Source organism: Lepidothrix coronata, unplaced genomic scaffold (genome assembly GCF_001604755.1).
Source record: "Lepidothrix coronata isolate B3197 unplaced genomic scaffold, Lepidothrix_coronata-1.0 Scaffold267, whole genome shotgun sequence".
NCBI classification, from domain to species: domain Eukaryota; kingdom Metazoa; phylum Chordata; class Aves; order Passeriformes; family Pipridae; genus Lepidothrix; species Lepidothrix coronata.
The window spans coordinates 1279833-1299286 of NW_016690447.1; the positions used below are offsets into that span (position 1 = coordinate 1279833).

General features: G+C 46.8%; 1 protein-coding gene across 2 annotated transcripts in view; it reads right to left on the reverse strand.

Annotated features, from left to right (window-relative positions):
- Positions 1 to 15501, reverse strand: part of MAP2K4 (mitogen-activated protein kinase kinase 4) — a 61118-nt gene extending 45617 nt beyond the window's left edge. For both annotated transcript variants that reach the window (XM_017835972.1, XM_017835971.1), the window contains exon 1: positions 15399 to 15501. The gene's annotated coding sequence lies outside the window, so the exon portion shown is untranslated. The remainder of the gene's footprint in view (positions 1 to 15398) is intronic.
- Positions 15502 to 19454: the final 3953 nt, after the last annotated feature.

Here is a 19454-nt window from a genome sequence, read left to right on the forward strand (position 1 = left end):
CCCTCCCATCTCGGAGTTTGGCTTCATTTCCATTACGTATTTATGATGCCATCTGCCCTGTCTTGCAACCACAGCTCCTGCTTAGTTTTTCTCAAATACCCAGGGAAATGGTCAAATAAGCAAATGAAAAGTTTGACAGAGTGACAGACACTTGAATAGAGATTTTGCTCATTTAGCTCATTTGCCACATGTAAGCAGGAATCATAAATGGAATGCAATGATTGCCTTTAATGTCAAAAAACTACACTTGATATCAAGAATTTTTCAGTGTAAATCAAAATCCAAATGGATTTCCATGCCAAGAAAGTAGCTCAAAAATGCAAATCTAGAATACAGACTCTGCATTGATCTAAATTGGGAGTTTTCTGATGCAAATCTGAGGCAATAAAAACAACTAAATCACCAGTGCAGCACATCTATTCCTAAATTTGCACTGCTGCAGATGGATGAGGACATAAATCCACGGGGTGGACATGCCTCCAAACACAGAAAAGCTGCCTAAGCCCTGCACTACATTCTGGTGCTCTGGATACTACAGCAGTCTGCTTCAGAGAATAGCAGGGCAACCACACAGTGTCTAGTGAAGGTAAAAAGTAGTTAGTGCCAGTCTGTGATTAAGTGCACATCAGAGTTTGCACGGATGGGAGCAGACATGTGCTTCCTCTTACCATTTCATTTTTCAGCTGTGCAATCCGACCTTCTCTCTTCTCTAAGGCTGGGAATGTTGAGCAAAATTGGATATATATTCTCTAAATGCTCAGGACGTGCAAGATGAACTTGTGGGGATTCATATATGATTTTAAAAAATAATATAAATAGCTAAAGTGGGCTAGATACTCCTCAAACAGTTAAAAGTAGCATTTCCAAATGCATCTTAGTGACTACAGCTCCTGACGACTTGTCCAGGACTCCTCATCTTGGTTTTGAAAATTTTTAAAAGGCAAGAAGAAAAAAAGGGGCTTAGGAGGTGGTTGTGCTCCCTGCACTTGAAAGGCACCAATGTGTCAGTCTCACTGCAGACAGTTACTATGCTTGTCACAGCAGTTACTCCACGGATTAGGAACACCAAGCAGGACAACAACTCCTCCAAACAGTTGCCCTTTGTCAGAGCTGACTCTGTGGGCCCAGCCTGGCAGGAGACGGGCTCTGGCACCAGACACGGCTGCCGGGCTCGGACGGGGCACCAGGCTCAGAGCTGAGAGCTGAACCTGCACGGGAAGACCCACCAGGGCTAGAGACCCCCCCCAGTCACCTTGGGAAGCTCCCAGACAGGCTGTGTTAGTTCCCTGAGCCCTGCTGTTAACATCCAACTGCAGGGAGGCCAAAACTTTTAAAAACAAGCACTTCCTTGGGCATGAAAAAGAAGGACCATTGGGAGAAGCAGAGAAAAGTTGGTGGGTTGTTTCAAACTAAACTGGAAGTTATCAGACATGAAGCAAGGTCAGAAAGATCCTGTACGTAGCTACGTATATCCTCTTTTCTTCACTTTGTTGAGAGCTCTGCAGGACTCAAAGCAGCCCAAAAGTTGACATATTCAATGTTACAGCTGACATGAATAAAATCTGCAGAGGCAAAAAGATCCAAGCAAACCGCTGTGCCTCCCAAGCCAGCCTGCTGCTGGATTCTGCTCAGAAGTCTCTCATTAAAGCTCCTACTTACACTACAGTTAATGAGAATATATTCTACTTCTCTACAAGTTTGGTAAAAAAGCTGCTCGACACAATGGCATTTTAAAAACAGATTTGTGGTCCATCAGCCAAAGTTGAAGTGGAAATCCTAACAAAAAAGCTTCCAGGCAAACTGCAGGGTGTGAACGATACTGTGCACTGTCCATAACTTCAGACTACAAACATGCCTTAGGACTGGGGCTGACAGTCCCTACCAAGACTTTCCAACAGTCTGGAGAAGTCCTGGAGAACTGTGATGCTTCTATCTCAATGTCTGTGTCACTTCTAACACAGTTTTCAGATCCTGCAGGCTATTGCTAACAGAGTATCAACCCTAGTTTAACTTTCACTGGAAAAAGTCTCCAGAAGAAATGTTTTTCTTTTTTTTTTTTTCTGAGGGCTGGAAATGTCGGTGCTCTCACAAATCTCTTAGATTCTCAAGAAAAGAAATTTTTGCTTCTGATAAGCAAAGAGCATCCTTGCAAGAGGGATAGAACCAATTTGGGTTTGCTTTGACCCATGTAAGCTATCCTGAGGCTTTGCTATATTCAACAGCAGATTCTTAGACATAAAGAAGAGATACAGAAAATGTGGCAAAGGAAGAAAATAGTTTTCCACCTCTGACTTACTCAGATTAAAGCAAAGCAAACTTGCTCCCTTTCCTTGTGACCAGGAGGTTGAAATTCTCCCTAGCACTGCCCTTGCTTTTTATGCTTCTCCAAAACTTTAAAATAAAGATAATAACAAGATGTGGAAGTTGCACAGCCCTTCCAGAGCCCCCATGTCTCAGCCCAGCACATGTTCAAGGCTGCAAAGAATCTCTCTGACTTCAACGGAGCTTGGCTGAGGCTTTTAAAATGTCAACATTTTGTATTAAGCTCAGTAAAGTACTGAGTTACAAAGAATTTTGAATAACCCTGCTCTTGACACGGAGGAGACCTCTCCTCTCATCATGGTGGACCCTGCGTTGAATTTCACTGGGCACATTGATCCCAAACTCACTCTGCAGTGCTGGCTCGTGGCCGAGGCAGCACAGTCATTGACCCCGCCACAGCCAGGAGCTCAAGGCTTACACTGCATTCAAGAATTTCAGGATAATACTGGAAAACCCTGAGCTAATTAATTAAACAACCCTTCTGAAACGCTGACTCTCTTTCTGAACCATTCCCTCTCCTGGCCATGGGCAGCTCCTTGAGAGAGAACAACAAACAGAAGCATGAGCACAGCCGTAAGAATCAACAAAAGGACTCGAACACACTATAAATAGTTTGCAAAATGATACTGAGATGCAAAATCATTATTATTACACAGCAATCACCTAACAGAATGACACTATTTCTGAGACAATTCCATGACTTTGGGAGATGCCATTTTTGCAGGATGGAAAGATTTGACAATGGCTAACAGACAAGGAAGCTTACTGTAGCCTGCTGGACAGTTTCTGGATGAGGTCCGCTTCTCTCCTTTTGAAACTGAACGGGGTAATGTGATTACTACCCAGGGTTGCTTGTGTGTCACTTCAGCCAGGAAAAGTTGCGGAAATGACAGGAAAACATGGTGCTGTTATCACATGACACAATAACATACAACACAATACTCAGCTTGCCACTGCCCTCCAAGCGCTTGGCATCACAAATTAATGAGCTGTACCATTTTTCTTCCAGTGTTCACCTAAGCAACCTCCCCTTCTACAGAGCAAAGCAGTACCTGATGATTTGAACTCATTTTAACATATTAAGTCATAAGCAATTTGTTTCTTTACAGCAATGGCAATTATCATTTCCAACTGTATTATTACTGTGATTAGAAACATGCATTAGCTTATTAGCCAAATACCTGTATGTTAGTGACATGCTGCTTCCTCAAGGCACATTGACCACCTCTGCTCTGCATTTCTTGAACTCTCTAAAGCAGAACTTGCTGACAATTATTTTTCTTAAATAAAAAAAAGGGGGGGAGGGAAGGGAAATCAAGCTTCCATCCTGAATCCACCAATCTAGGACTGGTGGTCTCTCCCAGGAGGCCTTGCCATTCATCAGATCCCCTCTCCCAAATAAGTCTGGATGACTTGAACAACTACATCCTTACTTATTCCCCCCGGAGCCCAACAACTGACAAGGTTAATCACCATTCTGCACTACAGGACTTCTCTAGGAACAATAACTGGGTTCTGGATGTCTTAGTCCCTCACGCTCTGGAAATCTTTCCCAACATGAGGACCTGTTACCTCAGAGCATTTTAAGGAGCTCAGGAGAGATGGGTTTCTGCTAAGCCCTGTGTGCAGAGCAAGCCCTGGAGGATTTGTACCAATGACCACTGACCACTGCAGCCGTGGACAGTCAGTCACAGGAAACCAGGGGCTACACTCAGCTCCTGGTGGGAACCACCTGAGAGGGGCAGATTCCAAGCACTGCTAATTCAACTACAAGAAATGGTTTGGCTTCAAACCCTCTTAACAAGTGATTTTTCTAATATAAACTTCCATAGGTCACAAAATTCCAATCCTAGTCAGGGAAAATCCAACATTTCCTTTGGGATTTATTTTCTACTTGGAATTTAAAAAAAAAACACAGCCCAACAAAATCCCACAAACTTTGGGTTGCGTCACAGCCCAAAATAACCTGAAATTCAGAGCCAAGAATGCACCTGGCCACGTATTTCTTTCTGTGGCAGACAAGGACAGATGGGAGACATAGAAACCACCTGACTGCAAGACGGAGATCACTTTTTCAGAGACACTGCCATCTTCAACATGGTGACCGAAAGAGAGCTCGTGAAAAGACCAAGTAGACCAAATTTGAGTTGTATTTTTAAAGTGTCCCTTCTCTAAGACATAAGACTCATGCAGGCCAGAGAAAGCAGTTGCCTAGCGAAGGGTCCCAGGCTCCAGTAGCGCGGTGAGATTTTCCATGTTGGTCTCCTCTGAGATAGCTGGGTGGGACACAGTGCTCTCCATTGACCCTCCAGAACGAGAGATGCTTTGCTGTAAGCTCTGTGAGGATGTTTACAGAAAACTAAGGGTGCTGAGTGGAGTTAGGCCAATGTTCTCAGGGAAGCTTCTTTCTCATCTTTCACTGGTGTGAAAGAACATGAGAGAAAACAACCCAATATAGCGAAGTCCCCATGGCTCCTCAGAGAGGACAACCACCTTTACACTGCTGGAGCAAGAGATACCAGGAACAACCAATTCCAACTGATCCACACTTGTCTCTGCAAAGGCATCAGTTGTGCCGAGCTCGAAGGACCAATTGCTCCTCTGTATTTATTCCAAGTTTATCTTAGAAAGGAGGGAATTAAAACAGGCTCAACAAAGAAGACTGTTCAAGGTCATCATAATCCAATGTAGACTGGCTTGGCCATTTAGGTTTAAGTTAGATATTTGGAAAATTACCCTCTTCCCCCAGAGGGTGCTTGGGCACTGAACAGGCTCCCCAGGGCAGTGGGCACAGCACCAAGGCTGCCAGAGTTCCAGGAGCGTTTGGACAACACTATCAGGGACATGGTGGGATTGTTGGGGTGCCCTGTGCAGGGCCAGGAGTGGGACTGGATGATCCTGATAGGTCCCTTCCAACTCTGTATATTCTATGATTCTCAGCTCTTTCTTTACTGAGGTCTCCCAAAATGGATGTTCTTGCCTCATATCATGAAGGCCTCTCCAAGAATCTCAAGGATGATGTCTATGGTTTTCACAGACAGAATACACCACAAACCCAGAAAATTTAAGTCCTTTTCAGAAGTCTGTTCCTCAAACAAGCAGAATAGCAAAAACAATTCAGCCTTGCAGGCCAAGTCCCGTGTCCATTACATTCCATCCAGGCCACCACAATGTCCTTTCCATGAGCACTCTGTAGAGCAGCTGATTTTCCTGAGTGCATCCTGTCCACTCAGGCCAGATGTCCTCCATAGCACACGCTGAAAGTCACTCATTTGTGCAAAGGATGAGAACAGAAGTTGTCAACAATGACCTGTGGGGTCAAAGCAGTCTCTGAGTCTGTAGACTATACTCTCTTTATTCTCCATTCTTCACCATGTACAGAAGACAAAAGCAGTGACTGATTCCTTCAGTTTGAACCCACAAAGCAGAAGAGTTGGTTCACTTCTCCAGAGCCAGGGAAAACAAAAGATATTTTACTACGAGTTGGTGATTAAAGTCCAAAGAAATAAAGGAAGTGCTTCTGCTCTGATGAAACGCGGTGAGGTCCCAAATACAAGTACAGAGTAGCAATGGGCAGTCTATTCCTAGAGCTGGCAATGGCAGCCGTTTGTTGAGGTTTCCTGCAGGAATGTGGTTAGCAAGGTTCACATCTGGACCCAGAGGGTTCGAGTCCAATCACAGATACAAATTGTGGTGGTCCATACATAAAATCCGTTCTGATATTCTGTATGCCACATAATAAAAAAAAAAGTCTGTGCCTGACACAGATTAACTGGAGTCCAACAGTCACAGTGACAGCCCTTCAGGGTCAGAACCCAGCTCCACCACCTGCACAACGCAGCAGAGACACACAGGCACCAAGCTCAGCCCCACGCTTAAGCCATGTCCTACTTTGCTACTTATAAATAATTACTGAACAATACATTTATCCAAAAAAAGGGTAGAGACCAAACCTCTGTGTGCACACAGATATATTTATACACATATATTCAGAGATGTTAAATATAATTATCTGCTTCATCCCATTTTCTTCTCCAAACACCAGCAGGTTTTGCGTATGAAGTCAGCAGTTCCTGAATTTGCCCAAGGAGGAGGAAGAAACACTGGGATACGGGCTCTCTTCAGCCTCAGGGCTTCATCCATGTCCCAGGACACCAGTCCCTAAGACACACAGGATGGGAGGGTAGGACATCTGTTGCTCCATTGATCTTGGATTGAAAAAAAAAGCTCAGAAAGCAGATTTATGGGGTAGAAGAAGAAAAACTACAGACCAGCAAGAGGGCAGTCCATGCTCTCAGATGGTTTATAAAGATCAGCAACAGCATCTCTGCTTCCTGGATACATTTTAGTGGCAATCAGTTCTGTCTGATGGGTTTTCAGAGCTTGGCTTATGAACTGGTAAGCTCAGATACAGGGATGCTCAGTGTTCCGTCTTAGGCAGGACAGCTCAAAGGATCCCTGGGGCACCCAGGGACCCTGGGGCACCCTGGGATGCAGGAGGAAACACAGGAGGTGCCATGAGATCATTTTGATCAAAAAGCTCAAGTCCCAAAAGCTCATAGCAGGAGGGAGGAAGGGAGAAATTTTGGCAACTTTCAGTTGCCAAATGGAATTCTGGATTCTCACCTGTACTTCTTAATCATGAAAACTTACTGGTGAATGTAGACAATCAGACCATTTGAAGGCTCAGAGATGGCAACACATCTCACCGTCTCCACGAAGTACGAAATGCAAGTTTTAGAATAGCTTACAGAATTTACCAAATAAAATGGTAAAGGACAGATAAATGGGTCTTACAATACTCTGAAAATACATCAGCAGATTCAGACGTTATTGAAAAGTCCAAAATGAATGGAGCTGTGGTCTTCCACTTTCTCACCAACCCTCCAGAGAAGCCTGGGGTATTTTGGTGTCCTGAATGCCTCGAAAGTCTCCACAGACCAAGACTTACAATCAGTTTGCATCTGAGCATGTACATAGCTGTCCTTGCTAGAGGATGCAGCACCTCAAAAGAAAAGAAAGGAAAGGAAAGAGAGAAAATTTTGCTTCTGTTACACAACAGTATGAAGGGAAGAGAAGAGCTGATACCAGCTCTGAAACTATTCAACCTACTTTCCCTGCTCCCAGACAAGCACTGCAGCAGTTACACCACGGGGGAGTGACACAGCTGTGCCAGGCCCAGGCACGTCCTCCAGTGTGTGAGGAGGAGCTGCAGCTCAGGAGTGCCCAGGGTCTGCTCACAGGACCAGGACAGCTCTGCTCCTGCCACACCCAGAGCTCCCCTGGAACCGTCAGGACACAACCTGCGGAATTACATAAACCCAAGATTCTTAAACCACACCAAACCCTCCGCAGCCCAAACCCCTGAACTGCTTTCAAACAAAGGCAGCAACATCCCCCATCTCAGACACAGCAAGGCCACTGGGGGAAGTTCCAGCTCTCCATGGTCAGGACGACAGACTTTCCTAAATCATCTTCCTCAGCAGAGCACAGAATGTATTATCAAAGCACTGATCTGGCGTTCAGGCTTATAAACCTGGGCTTTTGGAACCAAACTGACTAACCAAGAAAAATGGTCAACCCCTGGCTCTCCTCCAGGCTCTGGAGCATGACAGGTATCCCCAAAGCAGCAACTTAGTCCTGCACAGGCTGCAGACACCAGGCTTTTGCCAGGAGCATGGATGGAGTCAAGGATGGTTCCTCTTATGTATCTCAGGGAAGGATCTGGCCAACCACGGGTCACCCATGGAGCCACACTACCAGATAAAGGGGAGGCAACACAGCTCACCAAAAGCCAGGCATGGCAAGGAAAGTTTATAGGACACTTCTATCCAAGGGAGATATCCCTAGCTTTGCTCTTCTGTCCAGCCTCTCTGTCCCATCAGGCAGCCACATTGATGCAGACTTCATGGTGAATGAAGTCAAGTTCAGTTTGAAAATTAACATTTCCACCTCATTGCTCTACGTTTCCCATTTTCACCACTCCAGAATGCTTCACCTCCCTTCACATCATTCAACTCAGTAGAAAAATCTAGTAGTCAACTCAAAATCACTGCTCCTCAGGGACTCACCCCAGACACCACCTTAGTGTCTCTGGAAGAGGAAGACTGGAGACAACACTGCTAAAAATACCTTCACAGGTAACACAGCTCAGTCACTACCCCGTCCCACCTTCCCTTGCCCAACATGCCCCAAGGAAGCAGCACCAAGACCAGTCACCACGCCCTGAATGGGGAGGTGCAGCAGGGCCATGCTTGGTGTGTCACACACCCATGTCCCAGTGCAGTGGCCAAGGACAGCTTGGTCCACAGGGACGGGGGGCCCGGGTGGCTCTGGGCAGGTGCAGAAGCCTCCAGTCTATCCCACCCTGGATAACCCCCCTGCCACCACAGCTCCCAGCTGCTGTCCCTGCCTGGGCAGGACAGGCCAGGTCTCAGTGCTTTGGAAGGTGACTGACTGGAAGGTGACTGAAGGGAGGGTCAAGGCTGAGAGGTCCCAATGCAGCTCCCAAACAAGCAGCTCTGCCCATGGCTGTGTGTGCAGTGAGAACCACGACAGCAGCTCCCAACGTGCCAGTGGTGGGACAGGTCACACAGACCACCAGACATCCCTGTTAACTCCCTGCCCTGTCACAAACTGCTGGCCTAACCTTCACCTCTTCCAAATGACAGCATGTCCCAGCTTCCCAGCTGCAGAATGGGGAACAGAGAATTGTGCAACCATTAGGATTACAAAGCTAAATCATTCAGCATGGGTGAAGCACTCAGAACCCACGGGAGTCAAGTCATACATAACATCAGGCTAGATTTGATTTAGACACCCAAGGGTATGTGATTAGATTCCAGAAGTTCTGGGGAGCCCAGGTCCCAGCAGTGTGGCAGGAAGGCAGGTGCTCAGCACCCTTGAAAAATCCATGTGAATTAGCTGAATGGAGACACAAGAGGTCCAAATTTTGGTTCCAGATATGGAAGGCCTAAAGCCAGAAGCAGAGCACCGAGATATCAAACCCTCACAAAAGAAAAGAACATTCCTACCAGGGCAGTGAAGCTCTAAAGGATGTGGAAGCTGATAGAGAAATTTATTTTGGAAGCAGCAGACAGCAAAAAGCTCCTCTGCAGAGAGGATATGCACCTAAGAAACACCAAAACTTACAAAGTTTAAAAAAAAAAAAAAAAAAGACCTTAATGCAGCACATTGAAATCTCACACTGACTCTGGCAGCACCTTCTCTGATGAGGTGATCTCCTGGAAGCCTGAGATATGGAATTTGGGTATTTTACAGGCCACATCACCTCTTTGTCCTCTAGGCCTCAGAGATTACTGGCCAAACAAATTTGTAAACTTTTGGGAAAAAAAAAAAAAAAAAGGCAAAATACAAGGAAAAGTTCATAAATTTGTCAAAAATGCTCCTGAAAAAACTGCAGAACAAACATTGTTCCAGCACTGAACCAACAGTGATGTTTGTATGAAAAATGAAAGCCTGGTTACCACAGGCTCCTTCAAACACTGAAATGTCTTTGCTAAGCCCTTGGAGGTTCCATTCTACTTGTGCTGACATGAAAATACAGCTGATTACATTCAGAGACTGCAACTTTCAGGAAATGTAACAGATCAGTCACAGAAAAAAATCAAATTCTTGGTACTTTTGACCCTGAATCCTGCCTCCAAGGCTTCCAGTCAGCACCCTCTGCCATGGGAAGGCAGCACATGGCAGAGAGGTAACAGAAATCAGTGACAACAAAGATGTGAAATGACAGTGATAGAAATGGGGAAATATTTACAGGAAAATTCACACTAGTAATTGTGAACATGCCAATTTAGGATATTCCACTTTGAGGTTTAGTATTCATTTACAAAAATGGTAGAAACTCTCTCAGGTTACTTTCTAAAGGAACCCACCCCTGAGGATTCACTAAAACATCCAACACATTCCTAAGGCAGCTCCCTGAAGAGTGTGTCACTCTCCCAGGTGTCCCAAGGAGAAGGTCCACACAGGGCACCTCTGGAAGCTTCGGTCCTAGTGAATCCATGAAGACACTCACATGGTATAGGGAGGTTGTGGAGTTCAACTGGACACCAGAAACTTCAAACACCAAGTCTGAACATTAGGAGAGGTTATTTCATTTTGCCACCTTTCCAAGGTCAACACTTTGGTGATCAGATTTGTGAGAGGTGGCACCTCTGACAGTCAAGAGACTTCCCAGGCAGCACACAGAACAGTCCAATAGCAACATGCTGTGAACCAGATGCCAAACAACATTCTTTGTGCGTGGTCATTTCCTAGCAGGTGGGTCTAAATCCTCTAAGTCAACATCCAGCCATCACTGCACCAAAAGAAAACAACACTTTCTAGAAAACCGAAAAACTCATCTACAGCCAACTGAACAACTTGGTTCCAGAGTGATGGGCAGCACAGCCCAACCAGGCACCCTGCTGTGTGCAGCCACAGTCACACCTCACCACATCACTCCCCTGTCAGTGTGATCTGAACCTCCTTTCAGCAAAGGCCATCAGCTGTAAGCAGCTCTGTAAAGCTTCCACAGAGATAACAGAGTAATCTAATTTTGTTTGTGACCTAAATCCTACTTGGACACAGCACAGATGAGATAAAAGGTGGGATACTTTCCAGTCAGTATAATGGATTTGAATTCGAAGAGCTCACCCTAACCATGGCTTGTGTCCTCCAGCCTCTGCAACTTCTGCTGCAGGGAAAACAAAGTTAGCAATTGTTAATCTGGTCTAAGTCAGAAATTCAGTCTGAACTTACGAGAGCCATGGGCTCACCTGGCAGGTCTCCACAGCCTCGACTGCTCCTCAGCCTGCACAGCATGGCAATCACTCGCCGACTCTGACCAGGCACTGGGACATCAGCCATCAGTAGAACACTTACATCTTCTCTAGACTGTATACTTTCAAGTAGGAATTATATTCCTCAACTACTCTCTGTAATTCAGGTTCTACTCTGCCTTACTCTGTACGTGTAAAATTCTGTTTAAAACTGTACCAGACACTCTATGCACTGGCAGGGTCCATGTCATACCTAGACAAAACCTCTTTGCACTTCTAGGGAGGAGTTGGTGGCAGCAGTCCCAGCTGAATCAAATGAGATATAATCTCCATCACATGCAGTCACAGAACCAGAATGGACCTCCCTTCCAAAACCCTTCCTCGATTCCTGCTGCTCCCCACATCCTCCTGGGGCTTTGCCCACCTACCCCATAGGATCTGCACAGGAAAGCAACTCACAGCATCTTTTAGCTGGAATAAGGGATGTCTCAGCCCTCAACATCACCAGGAAGGGAGATTTCAGCGAGCTACAGCCCAAATTCTAGAACTAGAAAGGTACTTCCAGTTTCTAATCTCATTCAAAGTCACGCAGAGTCAGCCTCATATTTAAAGGTCACTTCGAAAAGCCCTGATTATAACACATTCTAATTCAGAAAGTACTCAGGGCAAACCCCTTGCAGCACTGGATATGTGAGGGCTCCTGTCCCTGGCTCCAGGCTGAGCAGCTGCAGCCTTGCTCATCTCCTCCTTCCTTGATTTCCTGGTCATCTGTGACAAAGGTGACCTCCTTCAAGACATCCTGACACAGCTGGTGGTGGATGTCCTGGGAACAATGAAGAAGAAAGGTGTCCTGGGCAGAGGCTCAGGGTGACATGGGCTGGATGGGGATGGGACAGGAGCAGTGAGGCCAAGCCACCCACTGCAGCCCTCACCAGCTCTCAGCTCCAAAGCCCCCATGGAGATGGTCCAGCAAAGCTCAGAGGTCCTGACCGCGCCCCAGCTCCTCCTGTTCCTGCACATGGTCTCACATTTTTCCATGTTGCTCTGAATCCTGCTCTGGCTCCCACCTCCTGTTCTCCCACAGCTGCACACTCATACAGCCTGGAGGGATAAAGCCCCAACCTGGACCCAAACCATAACACCTGGCTCAAAACCTCCACAGGTGGGAAAGAAAAGACAACGAGGGGCAGGCAAAAGATCTGGGAACCCATGTCTCAACCTTCTACATCAGTTGTGTAATCTGTACTGTCTCCTCCTGGACATAGTATTCCAGGGCACAGCCTATGTATCAGCTGAAAGCCTCTACCCATGACAGCAATGAAGCTCTGGGAACAGTCTCCAGGCAGAAGCACAGTGGGAGTAGAGGGTCTCTGTGCCATGGGAGACAAGGCATTTGGGAAGCACTGAGCAGAGTGCTAATAATGCCATGTTTTGCAATTGAGATTCCATGGCCTTGAAATCATTCCTCCAGGTAACATGTCATGAAAACCAAGGAACTAGTATGAATGAATGGAGTCAGAAATCCCACACAAATCACCTGGGAAGCCTCCCTGTGGAAACCCCATCGAGTCCCCTCCAGCCTGTGTGTGCCTCCCCCCTGTTCACTGGAGCTAAACTCCACCCCTGGCTTACAGCAATTCCCAAAATTTTTTCCATCACACTTCCAAACTGTTTTTCCAAAACCCCTGAATATCTCCCAGATCAACAAACAAACCATCAAAAGAAAGCTGAACTCACACCTTGGGAGGGTATGTGGGGTCCATACCCATTTTACCCAGGTATGGAGCCTTGGCATTGAGAAAGAGAACAGCTACACCCTATAGCCTGAAATTTGGAAGGCCACCTGTGGCATGATGTGCCTCCCCTCCTTGACAGCCATGTCTCTGCTCCAGTTTCCACAGAGCTTTCCTCCCTCCTGATCTACACAATGGCAGGAGGAGCCCCATTTGCCCCTTTACTGTCTGTGTAGTAAGAAACCACACTCTCACCTGAACATCCACCAATCCAGCCTGAGCAGTTTCCCAACCAAAACCTGCTAATCAAATGAAATACAGCTAATAGACGATTCCCATCTCCTGGCAGCTGCAGGTCACCTCTGGCTGCCTCCTCTCATGCCCCAGCCAGAGCTCAGCATAGGCAACAGGACTCTCTGCCCTCCTGGAGGCAGGAGCAACAGGACACCTCCGGATCGGTGGATCCAAGTCACAGAACCACAGAACCCCAAACTTCATGAGAGAAATTGACCTCTCCGTATCTTCAGACCCACCCATCTGGATGGAGAGGGACTGCCCAGGGCAAACCCCAGCAGTGTGGAGCCAGTGCTCATTTTGGGAGGGTGCCCAGGCCACCCCACTCCACCAGGCTGAGGAGAAGTGACTTCGCAAACAGAAACACACTTTGCACTGGGAACACATCTGGGCAAGGAGGTCTGGAATACCCAGTTCAAATCCAAAGTCTAGAAAAGGTTTCTAGCCAATTGAGGAAAAAAACATTCCAGCATCTCTGAGAAGAAGGGAGGAGATGGAGATGCATCAGCTGCGAGACAAACACTTGACAGAAGAGTGCAACCAGAAGATGTCAACACTGCTTTTGAGGAACAGCATCCGCTACAGACACACAAACGACATGAGGACAATTAGCTGTATCCAACCTCACCGAGAAAGCGATCCAACAAACAGCATCCAGCTCTTTCAAACAGAAATGGCCACTACAGCTCAGAACCTCCCAAGAAAGCTTTGGCACAGGACACATCACCATCAATTTTGGCACTCGAACAACTATCATATCCAACCCAAAACACTTCCAAGCCCTCAGAACCAATAGCACCATTAACCAGCCCAGAATCCAACCCCTGCCAACAACTGCATCTCCCACAGAGATAAAGCACCACCTTCTTCCTGGACAGTGTTGACAGTCACTTTGCACAAACATGAAACTTAACATGTCGTGGACTAACACTGAAAGCTCTTCTGTGCTAGACAGGAGCCACTGTGACTTCCAGTGAATCCAAGACAGAAATCCACACAGATAAACACAGAAAAGTCAAATCCCTATAGATGGCTGATGGTGGGAACTCACTAGCTGAGACTAAGTCCTTTATTTAATGGACTAGGGATGTCAGAGAGAGGAAAGAGCCCCAGATGTGGTTTTGCAGAAAATCCTTACGAGGGTTTGATGATGTGATGAGACCCAAAAAGTAAATATCTAAATGTGAACTCTACAACCAGCAAAAATACCCTAGTTCAGAGAGGAAAAGAGAAGGAAAGAGGAGGACTTGCTGGAAAGGTCACTCAGGGTTTTAAAAAGAATCATCTAAAGTACTCTATAAAATTTCTTGATGTTGTAATTACCATCAATAACTCATGAGAAACATACTTTTAACTCAATAATGGCTTGCTTGAAAATCCCCAGCACGAAGAAGCTCCCAGGAACAGAGCCCAGTGGGTAAGTCCTGGGGAAGCAGAAGGCACTGAGCTCCAGAAGAGAGACAGCAACATGCAGAGCCAAGCAGGAGCAGCCTGTGACAGGGACACCTTGGAGAGCCCAGGCAGCAGAGAGGCTGCAGGTGCAGTTTCTGAGCCTTGACACTGACAAAACTCCTGAGACCTTAGAGAAGAAAAATGTGGGGCATCTTTCTGTGCCTGCTGCATCTGCCCCACGGAGCGGTTGCGGTGAGGCATCATCCAGCTGGGTTGGTGGATCTGAGGATACAAAGCTGATCTTTTCCACGCTGGTGTACACTGGTATGTACTGTGCCAGGAACAGCTCTGTGCCACTCTTGCACTCTGACTTTGGATAGGGATATCCTGGAGCTAAGCTGGCTAGAAAAGTCCCCAAGACCTGATCTCTGCATACCTCCCAAACATATCCCTGTTGGTAAAATGATAATCCTCAACTTTTGTCTATTTTAGTGCTGCAAACAATTCTATCACAGTTATGGCTTTCACAAGTAACATAGAAACAAGAACTTCTAACAAAAAATAATAAGCTGAATAAAGAGATAGGAAAACGACAGTGAATCAGTCTGGAAATTAATTACAGGCATATCTAGCATTATCAGCTACAATATCTCAATTCTGGAAGGCATTAGCTCCAGTGTAAAACAGGACAACCCCAATTTAATTTCTTTTTTTAATTCCGGAAAGAAAAATCTTCTACAGTGACTCAAACTGAGAGATTCAAACAACCTACAAATAACTGGAGTAATCAAACTGCATTTAACTAACACTGGGTGTTGGCTAAATAATTTCAAAGTTGTTCCACTAGTTGTGCCGTTGGCTTTATACTCACATGTGTGGATTTTGGAAAGGAACTCCAGAAGTATTTAGAGTAAATCTTGCTGTGGACTTGAAAGGTGGATTTGCAAAATTTAACTTCAGCGCTTTGCGTTTACCTGGGAGACAACGAACATAAAGTGAACTTTTTGTCAGCAACAAAATATTGAGAGCATCTGGAAATAAACAGGAAAAAATGACATATTGTAAGAAAAGGAAAATGCATTTCAGAACAACATTAGCAAATCACAGCTCATGTCAGGGACATGTGGATGGAGACACAGAGTCGGCTCACACCCCAAGGTCTTCCCTGGCTCATTCCAAGGCAGTCACCAAAGAGAGGTGTCCAGAGCACCTCCTGGGACAGGTGGAGCACCTGCATCACCTTCCAGGGTTCCAGCAGCCACAGGGCACCTCCTCACCATGGCCCTGACCATCCTCGATGCACACCCAAGGGGGTAAAGGGGCCTGACCTGCCCGGCACGGCCTGGGCACACCACCAGACCCAGGGGATGGCACTGCAGAGGGAAAGGACACCTTCTATGTAACACCCCAACCAAGGATGGCTGATGGGCGTCCTGACCTGGAGATGGCCAGGCTTGAGGGAGGCCTGTGAGCTCCTTCTGCAAAGTGGGCTGCCAAGCAGAGAGAAAAATTCAGCCCATCCGAAGGGTAACCAGGTGAGTGAAAGCTTTGCTCTGCAGCCAACTGACGAAGTGTGGGGAAATAAAATAAACAAACAGGACTGTGGGAGGGGTCCTGGTCACTGCACCAGCCACTGGTTCTGTACTTGCCATTGAAGTTGAGATGACCTGCTCAAGCAATAGCAGGATCAGGGTCTACAAAGGCAGCTGTCCCTTCCCAGCACTCCCACTGGGGAGCAGAAGACCCCGTGTTGTCCCCGTTTGCCCACAGGAAACCTGCATTCCTTCCCACCAAAACACCTAAGATGGGGCCTCCTCCAGCCCACCTTCCCGGGAGCCTGGAACTGAACCCCCCTGGCTTCCCACTGCCTGGGTGATGCCTTAACCAGTCACTGCTGCTCATCCCAGGAGGCACTGGCCACCCTAAGCTGGCACAACACCTGGACTCCTCCAACAATTTCTTTCACCTGTACCCTAGAGCAGGTGTCATATTCTTCACCATCCCACAACCCTCCTGGGAAAAACCAAAAGGCACCATTCTGCTCTCCAGCATTCCTGTACCTTGCACAAAGAGGTGTTTTGGGTAACTCCAAGACCATAAAAAAAAGAAGAAAAAAATAAGTCAAAGCACTTAGAGCAATTTCAGGGCACGAGATTACAAGGATCAGAGAACCACAGAATCACTGAGGTTGAAAAGGACCAATCATTCCCCCAAACCTACCATTAAGCTGTGTCCCCAAGTGCCACATCCACATATCTTTTAAATCACTCCAGGGATGGTGACTCCACTGCCCTGGGCAGCCTGTGCCAGGACCCAACAACCCTTTGGGTGAAGGAATCTTTCCTAATATTTAATCTACACCTCCCCTGGCACAACTTGAGGATGTTTCCTCTTGTCCTATTGCTTGTTACAAAATAAACAAACAAGACCCACCTTGCTAATAGAATCACAGAACCTTTGAGGATGGAAAGGACCTTAAAGATCACCATGGTAATATACATCTAAAACCAGCCTAATAAACCCAACACACCTCAGAATTAAGCACTCCCTCAAAAGAAATACACCCACCCTGTAGCCTGGCAGGCCAGGAAAGCTTGTGGCCAGCGCCCACCCACACCCAGTCAAGGCTTCTTAACACTTGCCACCCCACACCAGCTCAGCTGGGACCGAGTGACAGCTCAGCTTATTGGGGTGAAGTTCTGCCCTGAGGTGTCACTGCAGGAGCCAGGTGCTGCTGGCACTACCCGAGCTCAGCACATGAAGCCCATGGCACAGCTCCAGTCACTCCTCCTTTGATTTCCACAGAGAGATGACCCCTGTTTCCTCTATCAACCTTTTAAATCACTGGTAGATAACTTCAGTTTTAATCCTGCTGCAATACAATAATCCAGAAATACCTGCACACATGTTGCATTTGCTAAAAATCACCAAATTTGCTAGACATAAACGTCACACAAGGAACTTGCAAAAAATCCAACAGCGGGAAATGAATTATCCAATGCTTTGCATGAATCACTTAAAAAACACATCCTCATTTTCTGGTGATGATTCAACAGCAGATTTCCATAAGGTTTCAACAGTGATTCTGGGCCTCTCATCACTAAGGATGGTGGGGAAGAGCAAAGGCAAGGATGCCTGGCCCGGGTGAGGGGGGCTCAGCACAGAGCTCAACACTGCGATGGGCCCTTCCTGAGCGTGGCCCAAAAAGAAATGGCACAGCATGGACTAGGCTGCAGCACTACAAGGAGAGGATAAAATACTAGTTGTTAAAAATCCTGAGCACACTGCAACAAGGTAACCATGATTGGCTTGCTCCTGTTAAAAGTACTGATCTCTGATTTGACACAGTTTCAGAATCACAGAATATTCTGAGTTGGAAGGGAGCCACAAGGATCATCAAGTCCAACTCTTAAGTGAACGGCCAGAATAAGGAAAAAGGCCCCTGCTGGTGCTGCAAGCTGGTCTACTTTGGGGTACTTCCCCTCCGGTAGCACCCTCGTATTTTGCTTTGTTGTGTGCAAAAAAAAATAATGAAATAATGTAGTTTAGCAAATGCAATAATGCCCAAAATACCCATTAACCATCTTGCTTGCCAAACTGACTTCCCAGCATGAGGTTCCACCTTTCAACAATGCATTTTCAAAGCTTTCTTTAATCTTTTCCAAATAAAGATGATTCTTTCCACATGTTTATTACGCATAACTTGTTCTTCTGAAAAACACTTAGTTGGGGCCGCAGGGTCCCTCTCCCCAGCTCAGAGAAAAGGCCTGGTATCGCTAAGTTCTGCCTGACCTCCATCCCTGCCTCCACTGAGCCATGTAGCATGAGGAATATCTTATTTATGTTACTTACATGCACACAAAGCAAGTCCTCATTTTGTACCAGATGACTGCATCTATACACACAGCACTGTCAGGAGGATAAGCAAGTCTTCTCTCCTGCTTGGACTTGGCCACTCCAAAATCTCCTGGAGTAGGCAGTGCAATGTGGAAGCCAAGGACAGCGAGAGGCAGGCACTGATGGAGCAACAACATGCTGGTTCCAAGAGTGCCAGGTGACAGTAACACTTCACTCTCACTTCAAAGAATCACAGAATCATGGAGTGGTTTGGGTTGAAAAGGACCTTAAAGATCAACTCATTCCAACTTCTGCCATGGGCAGGGACACCTTCCATTTCAGGTTGATCAAAGCCCTGTCCAAGCTAACTCTGAATGACAGGGCATCCACACCTTCCCTGGGCAATCTGTGCCAATGTCTCACCACTGTCATTGTAAGGATCCCTTCCCAGCTGACACTCAGTCCGTTGTCAGCCAGCAGCGCACTCTGTGCCTCATGGCTGTCCCCTGAGCCAAACGCACAGCTGAGGGAAGGCCTGCAGCACTGAGGAACCAGAGGGTTCCTGGCTGGACCATCTGAGAGTGCAAGACCTGTCACAACACCCCACCATCGCCTGACCGACCTCCCACACCTCTTCTGACTACTTCCCTGAGGGCACCTCCCTTCCCACACACAGCAAAACCAGATGGAGTTCAGAGTGCCAAGGCTCTGGAGGATGCTGACGCTTATCCCTGCACCCTCCCCCTGCGCCCCCGTCTGCGCAGGCACAGGGGTGGTGCTGGGCAGGGACCTGCAGGGAAGGGCCACACAGCCCCTCGCTCACTGCTCCTGTTATGGCACCACAAACCTGCTCTCAGACTAGGTCCAGGGATTTCTTGCATCATTCTTTCAGTATGTTTCATTCACCCACCCAAACCCCAGGCCTCTGTCAAGGGCAACAATGTCATGTCATAAGATTTTCCCTTTCTTACACCAACGCTTATACAGCTCAGGAGAACGCTAGACTTCTAGCTAGCTAGAAGTGGCCCAACATCAAAATTGGCACAATTAACTACAAACTCTGATCAGAAAAATCTCTTCTCACAGCCTG